General features: G+C 38.2%; 1 long non-coding RNA gene across 1 annotated transcript; it reads right to left on the bottom strand.

Moving 5' to 3' along the window:
* Positions 1 to 14,043: 14,043 nt before the first annotated feature.
* Positions 14,044 to 15,053, bottom strand: LOC121366630. Its single transcript, XR_005957187.1, has 2 exons — positions 14,928 to 15,053; positions 14,044 to 14,130 (listed from the first exon to the last, which is right to left on the bottom strand). It is a non-coding gene; the product is annotated as an uncharacterized LOC121366630 (long non-coding RNA).
* Positions 15,054 to 15,363: the final 310 nt, after the last annotated feature.

Raw genomic sequence — 15,363 nt, 5'->3', positions numbered from 1 at the left:
CTGAGAGAGAAAACCTGCTACATTTTTTTTCACACTAGCACAAAGAATATTTCATATATATTTCCCACATTGTGACACAGGACAGAACATACCACGATTTGTGATATACCAGTCGTATAGCACCGGCTGGAACGGGAAAGGTACTTTCACAATCTTTCATATTCAGATATTGAGAACAAAAGTTAAGTTTGTTTTGTTTAACGATACCATAGAGTACATTGATTAATTAATCATCGACTATTCGATTTCGTAATATAATAGCAAGGGATCTTATATAAGTACCATCCAACACACAGGATTGCGCATACAGCGGTTTTTAACATAATAGTCGTGGCGCACTGGCTGAAACGAGAAATAACCCAATGGACCCAAGGATGGGAATCGATCCCAGACCGACCGCGCCTCAAGCGAGCGCTTAACCACTGGGCTACGTCCCGTCCCACCCCAACCCCCGGCTATTTGATGACAGACACTTAAACTCGCTACATTTTGTTTCCGTTAGTAGTAAGGGATATTTTACATACATTTTGAAACAGACATGGCAGAAGATACCACGATGTTTTTATATACCAGTCGTATAGCACTGGTTGGAACGGGAAAGGTACTGTCACAGTGTTTGATATTCAGATATTGAGAATGTTAGCAAAATATTGATAGAGAAGAAGACACACGAATGATTAGAGAGGAACCCGCTATATTGTTTTTTACATTAGTATCAAGGGATCTCTTATGCACTTCCCACATATAGGACAGCATACACCACAGTATACATCACAGAATGGATGCCCCAAAAGGATTTGATCCTTCGACCCAATCACGACAGACGAGCGCTCTATCGACTGAGCTATATCCCCCACATCACCCCCATCCCACCCCCCACTCTGCCGCCATCAGTGAGCGTCTATATAAACACATACTAGTATGTATATAATATTATTTATACACACTCGTCGGTGAGAACACCATTCGTTATTTTGTATAACACTTACTCTGTTTACACATGTACGTGTGTTAAAGCTGCATCCCTGGAATATGTTTTATTATTTAAGCATTTAGAATAGATGATTCAGTTCTGTTTCGCTGTAGTTTCACAATGCTCGCTTATCTACATTATCTAGGTCAACTACAAAAGCAATGGTCAGCTTTGTTTTTCTTCATTTAGCAGGACGCCAGTAGAACTGGGACTTTACTTGATTTGCGCAGGCGCTGAGCTTCTCACGTGATTTTGAACAAATTTAACCGTCTTAATTGACGGGTCATCTCCAAAACATATTTATATCCATAGAGGTATGGTACAACACCTTTCCAGGGGTCGGTGGGGAATTTGCCTTGAAATTTTGCCAGTGGCCAGCATACGCGTTACATGTATGGGATTGTTAATAATTACGTAACGCTCTAGGGGTAGACGATGGGGGTGTTGTGTTCGATTTACGTAAAATTTATCAATACTATATGTTATTTCTATTCATTGCTTAGACCCAAAAAGGTGTTTTTTGGAAATGTGCGGTCGGTCTAGAATCAATCACCATCGGGGGGCTCGTTCCAGCCAGTGCGCCATGACTGGTATATAAAAGCCCATGGTATGTGACATCTTGTATCTGGGATGGTACATATAAACGATCCCTTGCTAAAAAAAAGGCGCATGTGCAGGGATTTCAGCGGGGTTGGGGTTATAGACTGTGTTGAGTGAAGTTTATATATGGGGCCACACTCCCCCAGAAAATACATTTCAATTTTGTTTTAGCTTGGGCAGGTAAAGGTTTCGACCTCCAATACCCTACCCCTGCACATGCACCCGTTTCCTCTTATATCAATATGCTCTAACATTGATGTTGTTAAACAAAACCCTTTCCAAACGAAAGAATATTTATTTGAATTTGTCGATTTTAACAAACGTAAAATTAAGAAATGAAAACGTCCATTGTCTACGTTAGTATATTTTATTTTAAAAATATAAACATGATCAATATGTTACTAGTATACAAACTAAACTTTGAAAGTTCTACTAATACTTTATAAAATATTAATTCTGAAATAGGAAGGTACGATTGTCGATAATATGTTGTCAAGATCAAACCGGTTTTAACGAAAGACTTGTATCGTATTCTTAACCGAACGTTCTTCGTACAGCGCAAGATTTCTCATTTCATTTTCTGAGACGAATCCTACAATTTCAAATCCACAAGCGGGCATCAGACTAGAGTTATCCACCCATACGGAAACGAATGCGAGAAAATATAGTTTTCCTGTTATGTAATTAATGGCTAGGGAGCTGCTTTGTATACTGGATTGTTACACTGGGTTTGATAGGTAAGAGGATGCAATTAGTGAATATGTGCACTTGGTTTACACTGGATACTGCATACTGTCCCCAAGAGCTCGTTGAAGTCATGTAAAAGTTGTGTAAAATGCACAGAAATGGGTGTGATTCGGTCTCTTAGCCCACGTGTGTTTGTTTACATTGATATAACGCGGGACAGAGCTGGACAACAGAGGTCGTCCTTTTCAGTGTTCATTGAGCCCAGGCAGGTAATGTTTCCTATGAAATGGTAAGTGCTACAGACACTGGGGCTACATGAGAAAACATAGTGAAATTAATTGTGGTTGAGGCCAGCGCACGTGTTAACTGAAACTGACAACAGGCTATCGTTTGCGCTTTCTCGAGTAATGGCGGCACAGGCGACGAATCGAGCGTATACTTTCGACGATCCCCGTTCATAGTGAACACACATTTGAGCTTGTGCTTCATACTTGTACACGATGTTATAATATGGTAACCAGAGACTAACTTTAACTTTAAGCCATTCGACTGGCTGCTCCTAGGTGACGACCAAGTCGCCAATGCCATACATCTAATGAAATAAGAGCACGATCGTAATCTACTACACCGTGACTGTGACGGAAAATGCTCTTATCTTTTCGCCTGTGGCGATGTTAATTGTTTTAGTGAACTAAACGTGCTATATATATATATATATATATATATATATATATATATATATATATATATATATATATAAGATCTTATCTCTGATTATACCTAGAGCCGAGCCACTCGAATATTAGACTGCCTGATACAGAGAGATCTAATAGATATACAGTTAGGAGAGATATTTGGATAATCGTGTTTTATTCAGTTACGGGTATTATAGGATCCCCGTGACAGGAGTAAAAATTGCGGCGCTCGTCCCGGATCTGAAACGGGACATGCATATTTAAAAAGTATTGTTTGTAAATGGGGGCTTTATAAATTATTTTTGCAAAATAACTAGAAGTAGCAACGTTGTTCACTAGAAAATTAATTAAAAATAAGTGCGTCATATCTAAACATGGATAAGAATTTGCTGGATAGGCCTACGCTCAGTGTAGTGGAGATTAAGCGAGCACGTAAGGCCGAATTAGTTGAAATCGCAAGTGAGCGGGAAATTGATTTAACATCAGATAAAACATTAGAAAATATAAGGAAAATTATTATCCAGGAAGTTTTTGGTGATAGTCCTGTTATGGAAGACAGTGAGATTGTTCCAGAGATAGAGATAAATGAGTTAAGTGTGGAACAACAGTTAGCTTTTATAAAACTTGAGTACGAAAGAGAAGAACGTGCATTAGATAGAGAAAAGATATATATATATATATATATATATATATATAGAGAGAGAGAGAGAGAGAGAGAGAGAGAGAGAGAGAGAGAGAGAGAGAGAGAGAGAGGAGAGAGAGAGAGAGAGAGAGAGAGAGAGAGAGAGAAAGAAAGAGAGAGAGAGAGAGAGAGATAGGGATAGAGAAAAGGAAGATAGAGATAGATAAGAAAGATAGAGAGAGAGAGAGAGAGAGAGAGAGAGAGAGAGAGAGAGAGAGAGAGAGAGAGAGAGAGAGAGAGAGAGAGAGAGAGAGAGAGAAGGGAGAGAGATATATGGATAGAGAATTCCAGTTAGCAAAATTAAAAGTGGAACATGAGTTAAAGTTGAATACTGACGGGAGGCAGGAAATGGATTTAACATGTCGGAGGCTTATAGATCAGTGCCTGTATTTGACGACCAGGAGGTAGAGATGTTCTTCCAACTTTTTGAATGGGCCGCTAAGCATCTAAATTGGCCGCAGTCTAAGTGGACATTGTTAGCCGTGTCTAAGTTTAAGGGGAAGGCTAGTGTAGCTTATAATTCAATGAGTGATGAGCGAGCAAGTCAGTACGACCTAGTTAATGCTGCAGTGTTGATGGCTTATGAGTTGCGTCCTGAGGAGTATCGTTTACGGTATAGCGAGTTGAAAAAACCCACAGGGTCAGTCTTATAGTGAGTTTGTGGCTAAGAAAGCAGGGTTGTTTGATAAATGGGGGGTCTCTCATCAGGAAGGGTCATATACCGAGTTACGGGAATTGTTGATCTTACAGGACATTAAAAATGGATTACCAGTTAGCTTACGTATTCATTTAGAGGATCGTGATATTAAAAAGATAGAGGAGGCAGGCATAGTGACAGATGATTATGTGTTAATACACAAAGCTCAGGCAGTACAGGGTAGCTCTTTACAACAGGGTGATAAGAAGAAATTTCAGCCAGGTTTTTCCCGGGAAAGTAACTATCGGGGAGAGTCATCTAGTTGGTCAGCTAGTCAGGCAAGGAATGCACCTGGTGGGCAAAGTAAGGATAAACCTGCATTATCAGCCAATGCACGAACTTTTCGTCCACATTGCAGTTACTATAAAAAGGATAACCATCTTGTCGGTGACTGTTTTGAAAGGAAACGCGATAATGCGCAAGTGGTCGGGTTAGTGAGGTCAGCTCCGTTAGCGAGAGAATTATTGGTTAGTCCCATGACAGAGAAAGTAAACCCGTATGTGTCCACTGGTATGGTTTGTGATGTGAAACAAGAGTTGAGTCCTAAGGCAATATCAATCTATCGAGATACAGGGTGTAGCCAGCCGCTTATAACGTCAGAGTGTTTAGCTGGTATTGAAAATTCAGATACAGGACGTAGTTTGGCCTTAACCTCAGTTACTGGAGAAACTATGGTTGTCCGGTTACATAACGTTTTCTTGTGTTCGAAGTTTGTAACCGGACCAGTCGTTATGGGTGTTGTGAAGGACTTGCCTTTTGAAAAAGAGTTTTGTTGGGTAACGATTTGACTAGTCAGTGTTGCCAGCCGCAAGGTGACAAATTGTTAATTGAAGACAGCCCTTTACCAATAGAAGAGTGTGAGGTTGATGAGATTAGTTATCCTGCGTGTGTAATGACTAGGGCTATGGCCAAAAGGGTAGCACGAGATCCAGAGGAAAATTGTGATTTGTCTGAAACGTGTGTGAGCCATGGAATTGGAGTGGATAAGGTTATCAGTAAAATGGTAGATAAGTCAGCTGAGGAACTTAATGTGGTGGAACCTGTTGATCTCCCGCAGAGGGGAAATGAACCAGTTGTGTTGGATAGAGGGGACTCACCTTGTAATAGACAAGAGTTAATCCTAGAGCAGGGGGCTGATCCAAATTTGTTGGCAGCTCGCACTACATTGTTAACTGAGGGTGAGATGGAGGATCAGATGTCAGGTTATTATATGGACAATGGAGTATTAATGAATAAGAGAGTTAGAGATAGGTGGTGGCAGGCGACCGAACCAGCTAGAAAGCAACTGAGCAATGCTCAGAGCAAAATAAAATCAGTGTTTGATAGGAAGACTAGGAGTCGGGAATTTAAACCAGGGGATAAGGTGCTGCTGTACCTTCCCATTAAACGGGGTTCATTACAGAACAGGTATTTCGGTCCCTATGTTGTGCACAAACGGGTTAATGAGACAGGGTATGTGATAAACACTCCTGATAGGGTTAGGAAAAGTAGGTATTGTCACATCAATTTGCTAAAAGGTTATTTTGACAGACTGCCGATAGTTCCAGTATTACCTGTCCAAATGTAGAGTAACTCAATTTCCTGTGATGACGTCAAGACAGCAGTGATCAAATTAACCAACAGCCCGATTCTAGCAGACTTGAGCCCCCAGAGAGCAAAGTTGGCTACGTTGATACAAGACAATGTTTCCATTTGTCAGGACTTTCCAACGGTTACCAATACCTTAATCCAGGATGTGCGCTTGGAACCCAACACTACACCGATTCGACAGCATGCCTATCGGATAAACCCTGTAAAACGTGCGGCACTGAAAAAGGAGATAGATTACATGTTGGAACACGATACTGTGGATGCCAGTGACGTGGGAGCTGGAGCTGTGCTGTTCCAAGAAGACGAAAATGGACTGGACCATCCTAATGAAATCCACCAACCAGAGAGTTTTGAGGTGTAGTCTTCTTCTGCAGGAATTCCCAATTACCATAGAACACATCAAGGGCACATCCAATGTAATCGCTGATGCCCTGTCCCGAAGTTGAACGTGGTGCTAATGTGTTGACGTTCTTGATTTCTGTTTATGTTTTTATATATTTTATTGTATACCAGGGACTCAGAGACTCAGTGTGATTACTGGTAGTCACCTTATTACTATGTGTTATAAATGCCCGGATGCGTCGGTTAACGCACATTTTGTTTTGTTTAAATGTAGTATATTTCCCTATTCATAGAGTAGAGGAAATATCCTTTTTGAGATGGGTGTGTGTGACGGACCATGCTCTTATCTTTTCGCCTGTGGCGATGTTAATTGTTTTAGAGGGCCGTGGGCAGCTTGGTTACGTAATACCCCCGCGCGACGGTGGTGGAGCTGCGTCTCAATATGCACTTATAACAGGTGTGGAGGCCATGTGGCCAGTAGTTACGTAATAACCCCGATAGTGCGGTTTATGACTGGGGTATTTCTGGCGAACTGGCGACTGTAAGTCTGGCCATCTAAGAAAATATACCGACTCTGGGAGTTGTGGAAATATCACATGATAGGTGAAGTACTGCGTTGTGCCCCCAGGCGATATTCGCTGTTTCTGAGATTTTTTAATAAATAGATAGGATTTTAGATATATCGGGGAGAAACATTGGAAGTATCCCGGTGAACGGACGTCGTCCACTGAACGATCTATATAAGTTTAGTCCGGACGTGGTAAATATATTTTTCTGCTCTGTTGTATAACCTTGATGTGATTGATGTGACTTTAAATATTTTAATACTGTATTTACCAATATTCTTTAGACAGTGTCTCCGGTAATCTGACGAAGTAAATTGCAGGCTTCACTGTTCTAATATTTTTATACGAGTATTTGGTAATATAAAGCTTAGCCAGTCATCCTAGAGGACCTAGGTAAACTGTAGGTTATTGTCTTTATTGTGATAGGTACCAGTATTAATTCTGTATTACAAGGTTACTGAATGAGTAGTTCAGGGTTAACTAAAAATTAACCAGTTAGGAATAGAGTTGTAATGCCTTTATTAATTAAGTTCCCCTGGCAGCGTTTCTCAATTATCACACGTGTGTGTGTTGTATCACGGTGAAGTGATTAGAATATTGAGTAAACTAGACACCTAGTGATTAACTAATTAAGTGACTAGATCTGGGTTGCTATTATATTGTTGTTGTTAATTAACTACTGCGGTAAGTACATTTGTCAGCGTAGTGTTAATACAGATTCCAAAGTGTATTGTGTTTTGTTGTGTTTTCTAGTGAACTAAACGTGCTATATATATATATATATATATATATATATATATATATATATATATATATATAGCTTAGCTTAGCTTAAACGTGCTATATATAACACTATAAAACATGACAAGAAACTACTCGTACCTGCCGATAAAACCACAAACTTTTACAAGCTGGACACCACCACTTACAACAGACTACTAGATAGCAACACAACCAAAGCATATAGAATAGCGGCACAGAACGAGAGATAACCACTAAAGATAAACACATTGCAGAAAAACTAAATCTAGCAGACCGCATAGATACAACAGCAAAAAGTGAAGCATTTATCACGTTAAAAGACCACAAACCAAACTTCTCCAATAAACCCACCTATAGACTAATAAACCCATCTAAACCGGAAATTGGCATAATAAGCAAAAAAATCTTATAGAGAATCAACAGAAAGATTCTGAACACAGTCAGTACAAACCAGTGGAGGAACACGTCAGACGTGATTAAGTGGTTTAAAGCAATATCCAATAAATCCAACTATTCTTTCATATGTTTCGACATATGTGATTTTTATCCGTCCATGACAGAAAATCTCATGAAACAAGCCCTACAGTTCGCATCCAAATTCGGCGATATTTCTAGCGATGAGATGGAAATAATATTACAAGCATGAAATTCACTGCCATTTAACAACAGCAAAGTGTGGTGCAAAAGAGGCAAGCAATCACGGTTTGATGTAACTATGGGTAGTTTTGATGGAGCAGAAATTTGCGAAATTGTCGGGCTCTTTCTTCTTTCAGAACTACAAGCCAAATACGGCAACAATATAGGACTATATCGCGACGATGCCTAGCCGCATTCAATGAGTCACCGAGAACCATAGAGATAATCAAAAAAGATATTTGCAGAATATTTGCAAACCATAAACTCAAGATCACCATAATCGCCAACAAAAAATCTGTAGATTACTTAGACGTAACTCTAGATCTTGAAAAGAGCTCAGTCAAACCCTGTATGAAACCAAACAACACACCTTTATACATCCACAACAAGAGCAACCACCCTCCAAATATCATCCGCAGTATACCAAAAACAATAAATAAAAGACTTTCTGATATATCTTCGAATGAATGCATCTTTGAAGAAGCGAAACGCCCATATAAGGAAGTCTTAATCAAGAGCGGATATAACTATAACCTCAAATACACCCCAACAGCAGAAAACAACAGACGCAGAAACAACCGTAATAGGAACATCATCTGGTACAACCCACCATATAGCTCCAACGTGAAAACCAACGTAGGTCACCAGTTCCTCAGATTACTCGATGAGTGCTTTCCCAAAAGCAACCCTCTCCACAAAAGTATAAATCGAAACACCGTTAAAATTAGCTATAGCTGCATGCCTAATGTTGGGAAAATAATTTCAGCGCATAACAAAACTCTACTTCAACAACACAAAGACAAAGACGCCGTTCCCTCCAGAGAATGCAACTGTAGACGAAGAGCTGAATGTCCACTTGAGGGTAAATGCTTGCAGAAAGGAGTAATATATTAAGCTAACGTTAATACACTCGATGACAACAAGCAAGAAACATACGTTGGTTTGACCGAGAACACATTTAAGACGAGATATACCGCGCACACGAGCAGTTTTCAAAACGCAACACAGAAGAACGCAACAGCGCTAAGTCAGTACATTTGGACACTGAAGGATAGATCCACCCCATACACCATTAAGTGGAAAATTTTATCCAAAGCAAAGCCATACTCTCCAGCGAGCAAAAGATGTAACCTCTGCCTGAAGGAAAAACTGTTCATAATGTATAAACCTGAAACCAGCACACTAAACTCCAAGAATGAACTCGTATCAGCATGTCGACACAGACGCAAATACCTTCTGTGCGCATACCACACATCACCTATAGACCTGCATAGTGACGTAACCTCGACGCCACAGAGTCCATTACGTCATCAGCTTTCCGTTGACGGTGTAATTAAATCTACATCTGATGAGTGAGTGCAATTTAACTCTCTCACGAAACAAGCCTGTCAGAACAGAACAGAACAGAACAGAACTTTATTACACTCAGGCCGTTACACAACGGCATATGAGGAACATGATATATAAACTGTAGTGACAAGATAGGGTTTACAGGAGACAATAGTACAATAGTATTAATACAAATGCAATAAAGTAATAGAGACAATAGTATAATACAAATGCAATAGAATAATAAGGAATAATATAATACAATTAGAATAAAGTAATGTAATGTCACATTATTGTAATTCCTACCAAATGTGCTAATCAGACATGCGCACACATATATACATGTATACTTGGGTAGTAATAAGACATTGTACATAATTCATATACATATATTTTAGGGTTTACTGCATTTATTAATAATTTCTTTTATTAATTTACATAATTTCTTGAGAACACTTATTTTGCTATTCGTCATTAGTTGTTTAAATTTCAGCGTACTTGGTTTATTATAATAATATGGCTTAAGCAAATTTTTACGGTAGTTAGTGAAATAAGTACATGTGAATAAATAGTGAAATTCGTCTCCAATATCATATTGTTACATAATGTGCACGTTCGATCTTCCACTGGGGTGTTGTTCCAGCGTCCTGTTTCGATTGGTAAGTAGTGATTAGATGTTCTAAATTTGAGTAATTCTTCCTAGTTCTCCATATAACATGAATAGTGGGGTGCCTTTTTTAACTGGTAGGATGTGTTTTAAGAAATATATATGAATAGTTTCAATGATATCGATGTTTTCATAACCCCATATTTCGCATCCGTATAAGAGAATTGAGCTTACAATGGAGTCATACAGTTTTAATTTGCATTCTACTGAAAACTTATTGTTGTTAGCTTTAGACAGAACAAAGTACATTGCATTTGTTGCGTTTTTGAGTTAGCTGTTTGTTTGCTTGTATTGAATTTATTTAGTTTGGTAAAAGTAAAACCTAGGTATTTATATTATTTTACATTTTCGAGCAGATGATTTTTGAAGTCTAAAGACTTTATTGTAGTCACTTGTGGTGCCATTCAAAACAATTATTTTAGTTTTATTTGTATTTACTTTGAGTTTCCATTTATTGCAATATTAGGAAAAAATATATAGGGATTGTTGTAAGTCAGAGACGGTAGATGCGAGAAGCGCAGTATCGTCAGCATATAATAAACATAAAACGTAAAAAGCTGTTTCAGAGAACGTTTCATCTATATCCAGGGTACGCAATTTTGGCTTTTTAAGTAATTATCTCGATCATTAAACGAAAGGGAAAACAGGGCAGGTGACAAATGTTCTCCTTGTCGGACACCGATGTTGCATGGAAAGGGATCCGAGGTTTTGTTTTTTGTATTAATACATGACTTTATTCCTTGATACATTTGATAAATTATTTTAAAGAATTTTCCATTTATATTATTTTCTAACAATTTCTGCCAGAGGCATGTTCTAGAAATTAGATCAATACCTTTTTGGAAATCTACAAACGCGCAAAATAATTTCTTTTTTCTTGTTTCTAAAATTTCGATCAGGGAAAGTATATTAAATAGATGGTGGTGGTAGAGTAGCCTTTTCGGAAAGCAGTCTGGAATTAATTAGGAAAATGTTTGGTTTTTTTAATAAATGTATTTAAACGGTTATTTAAAATTGTGGTGAATAGTTTAGAGATGCAGCTGAGCAGCGTTATTGGTCTGTAATGTTTGTTCCAGTAGTAAACCATTTCCTATATTTTTAAAAATGGGTTTTATTACTCCGGTCTACCATTCATTTGGAAAAACACTATTGTCGAAGATTATGTTAAACAGTTTAATAGATTGGTAGCACGATTCGACAACTGTGTGTCTTACCGAACAGCGATTGGTTACCTTTGAGTTTTACACGTCGCTTGATCGTGCAAGATCGTGCATGACCTAGAGTCGATTCAGCCGCATCTAAAAATAGTTTTTTCATAGCCTGTGTTGCAGTATCGACCCGTGTTTGAATGTCAACAGACTGATTATCAAAGCATTGTGGATATGATTTCGAGTGAGTCCTGGTTAATTTTATTTTTAAATTCTGTTGATTTTTCAGGTTTCCATTTACTTGGCTTTTTGTTAGCTGAATATGTCATACAATTAGAAGTATCGTTATCAACATTTAAGCTAAGTATTAAAGCACAATGTACATCTGAAAAAAGTGGGTCAAACTCACATACATCAAAATGTTTAGCTATTTTTAATAAATGATGGTTGCCAATGGCATAATCAACAACACTGCTATCTTTACAAGTCAATTTTCCTATGTTTTTATCATGTCCTAATCTGCCATTTATTATATATAAATTGTGTGACTTACATATATTTAATAGTTTAATACCATGACTGTTTACTTTGCCAATATCTTGACTTGCTCATTCTATGGGAATATATATGATTCTAATTTGTATATGTCATTAAAAAAATCTAACATATAATTTTCCATGTTGTTTAGTATGTCAATGTCATATCAATTACAGTGTACTCTGGGAAACAATTTTGTTCTAGCATTAAAATCACCTAGTAGTAAAAGTGGGCTATGTTCTTCTATGTTTCAATAAGTTCACTTTCAATAATGTCAAAAATATTTTCTTTATAGTATGGGGGATTCCATAGGAGGAATGTATACAACACCGATGGTTAGTTTTTCCGTGAAGACCCTGTAATTTCCGTGGGAATGCTAAACCAAGACACATATTCAGAATTATTTGTGATATTGAAATCTATAGTAGAAGACAATTCATTTTTTATACCAATGGCTATTCCACCTGATGAATTTAATCTTTTTTCCCTGTTATTCAGAAGGAAGGTATAGCCAGGTAATAATGTTGACATGCAGTCTGTTTGATCTGTTTTTGTTTCAGTAAAACAAAGGATATCATACTTAGATATAAATTCTACAAATTCAGGGATTTTTAGTTTACTTCTCAGACCACACACATTAATACTAATAACAGATAATTGTAGAGATAAACATACACTTTTAACGATATATATATTTTATATATATATATATATATATATATATATATTTATATAAGATCTTATCTCTGATTATACCTAGAGCCGAGCCACTCGGGTATTAGACTGCCCGATACAGAGAGATCTAATAGATATACAGTTAGGAGAGATATTTGGATAATCGTGTTTTATTCAGTTACGGGTATTATAGGATCCCCGTGACAGTGACATATAGTTAACCTGACAACCATTTGTCTGTGACGCGTAAGTGCAAAAACGTATTAAACTCGGTTTTGTTCGTTAGATACATTTTAAAACAACTCGTTGAGATAAATGTTATCAGTGGCGGATCCAGAAAATCCATTGGGGAAAGCAATGACATGAGGCGGAATGCCAAGGAACGTAAGGGGAGGTTTGGAGTGGGTTCGTAATTTTTTTTTAATTAATATATAATAAAATTATACCTGTCGCAAAAATTAGCCCCCCCCCCCAGATCCGCCGCTGGGTATCTAACGACCACTCTTGTAGTATTTTCTATTTTCTATGACGTTTTGCATACAAACAGGATATAGCATTTCAGGCTCTAAGGTGTAGCAGTCGTAGGATACGGATTACGAGCGGCAACCTCTTCAATAGCACACGGCAATCAGCAATTCCATGGAGTTTTTTGTTTTACATGTGTACATGTATATTTGATCAATGGTCCTTAACCAAATAAAATGTGTTGAGTGCTTCGTTAATAACACATTTCCTGTCTCACACGACTTCTACGACTGTCCAGTTGCTAGTCTGAGCGCTCTTACAACTCGATTCTCGTCGTATACGACTTCTACGACTGTCCAGTTGCTAGTCTGAGCGCTCTTACAACTCGATTCTCGTCGTATATGACTTCGACAACCGATTAGTCGTTAATCTGAGCGCACCCGTCGTAAGTTGGCAGTTGGGGAAATTACAACGCAACCGTCGAGTTGGTCAACTTCGCCGTGACAGTTGACAGTCTGAACCTAACATTAAGTACCAGTCTGCTTTTTCCAATGTAAACATAATATACATTTATTTATTTCAACGTATTTTCGCGCTTATATCCAATCAAGGTTCAGGCACGCTATCCTGGGTACACACCTCAGCTATCTGGGCTGTCTGTCTAGGGCAATGGAATGTTACTGGTTAGAGACAGAGAAGAGGGTGTTGTGGCCTTACACCTACCCATTGAGTCGTTAAAACTCGCTCTGGGTGGGAGCCGGTACCGGGATGCGAACCCTGTACCTACCAGCCTTATGTTGGTGGTTTAGTGAGAGAGACAAGAGGGTGTTGTGGCCTTACACCTGCCGACTGAGTCGTTAAAACTCGCTCTGGGTGGGAGCCGGTACCGGGATGCGAACCCTGTACCTACCAGCCTTATGTCCGATGGATTTACCACGACACCACCGAGGCCGGTCATATTATATAAGCAAATGAGATACTCGACAAAATCAGGTAATTAAATTAATTTTATTTCAATATTGACTTCAGTAACATAGTCAGTTACAGTTTTGTTCAGTTCTGTGTAAGGTTTGTTCATGCTACAAAAAGAAAAAAGAAAAGATAAAACGGTACATGTATAGGATATATATTTTGCAAGATCAATAATAAATATGTAAATACATTCAAAGAATTTAGTAATCATTATGGTGAACAAGACAATAAACTCATTTTTTTTCATGTACATAAGTATATAAATATATAAATAAAGCAAAACGTTTACCTTAATTAGTAAATAATGTATTGTGGTTTTTTTGTGTGGTATTTTTGTTTTTTTGTCGTTTTTTTGTCGTTTTTTTGTTTTGTTTTGTTTTTGCTTTTTGGTATGTGTTTTTAGTCATTACGTAATCATTACGATGATTTGTTTGTGTTTTGTGGTTTTGTAGCAACCCCCCCCCCCTCTCTCTCTCTCTCTCTCTCTCTCTCTCTCTCTCTCTCTCTGTGTGTATGTGTCTCTATATCGTCTCTGTCTCTGTCTGTCTGTCTCACTCTCTCTGTCTGTCTGTCTGTCTCTCTCTCTCTCTCTCTCTCTCTCTCTCTCTCTCTCTCTCTCTCTCTCTCTCTCTCTCGTTCTGTTTGTGTTTTGTGTTTTTTTTTTGTAGCAACCCGCAACCAACCCCCTCTCTCCTCTCTCTCTCTCTCTCTCTCTCTCTCTCTCTCTCTCTCTCTCTCTCTGTCTGTCTGTATATCGGTCTGTCTGTCTGTGATTCTCTCCGACCTCAAATATTCATATATTTAACACACGCACACGCACACACACATACAAACACAATTATTAAATTATAAAAAGAATATTCACTAATTTACTGATACACATGTAGAACGAAACCCGCCTTACCCTAGCAAAGTCCGCAGAAGAAAGGGCAGTACTGGGGAGCCCAGTTACTGTATTTCCAACAGGCGTCTTTGTAGGCCGGCAGTTTACACGCGGACGGGTCTGTGTTTTTAGCTGGGCATTTCTCTACAAACAAAATAGATCCATATTGAGTGTTCGGTCCCAATATTCAATTATAATGTTTTATTCGAATAAAGTTAAAAATGTGTTTCTTTTAACGACACCACTAGAGCATATTGATATATTAATCATTGCCTATTGGATGTCAAACATATGGTCATTTTGACAGTCTCAGAGAGGAAATCTGCTACATTTTTATATTAGTAGCAAGGGATCTTTTTCATGCTTTTTAAAGTTTGTTGAGTTTAACGACACTACTAGAGGACATTGATTTATCAATCATCGGCTATTGAATGTCAAACATTTGGCAATTTTTGAC

This window comes from Gigantopelta aegis, unplaced genomic scaffold (assembly GCF_016097555.1).
Source record: "Gigantopelta aegis isolate Gae_Host unplaced genomic scaffold, Gae_host_genome ctg6419_pilon_pilon:::debris, whole genome shotgun sequence".
Taxonomy (NCBI): Eukaryota; Metazoa; Mollusca; class Gastropoda; order Neomphalida; family Peltospiridae; genus Gigantopelta; species Gigantopelta aegis.
The sequence above is the reverse complement of the archived record's forward strand: the minus strand, read 5'-3'. Positions and strand labels throughout refer to the sequence as shown.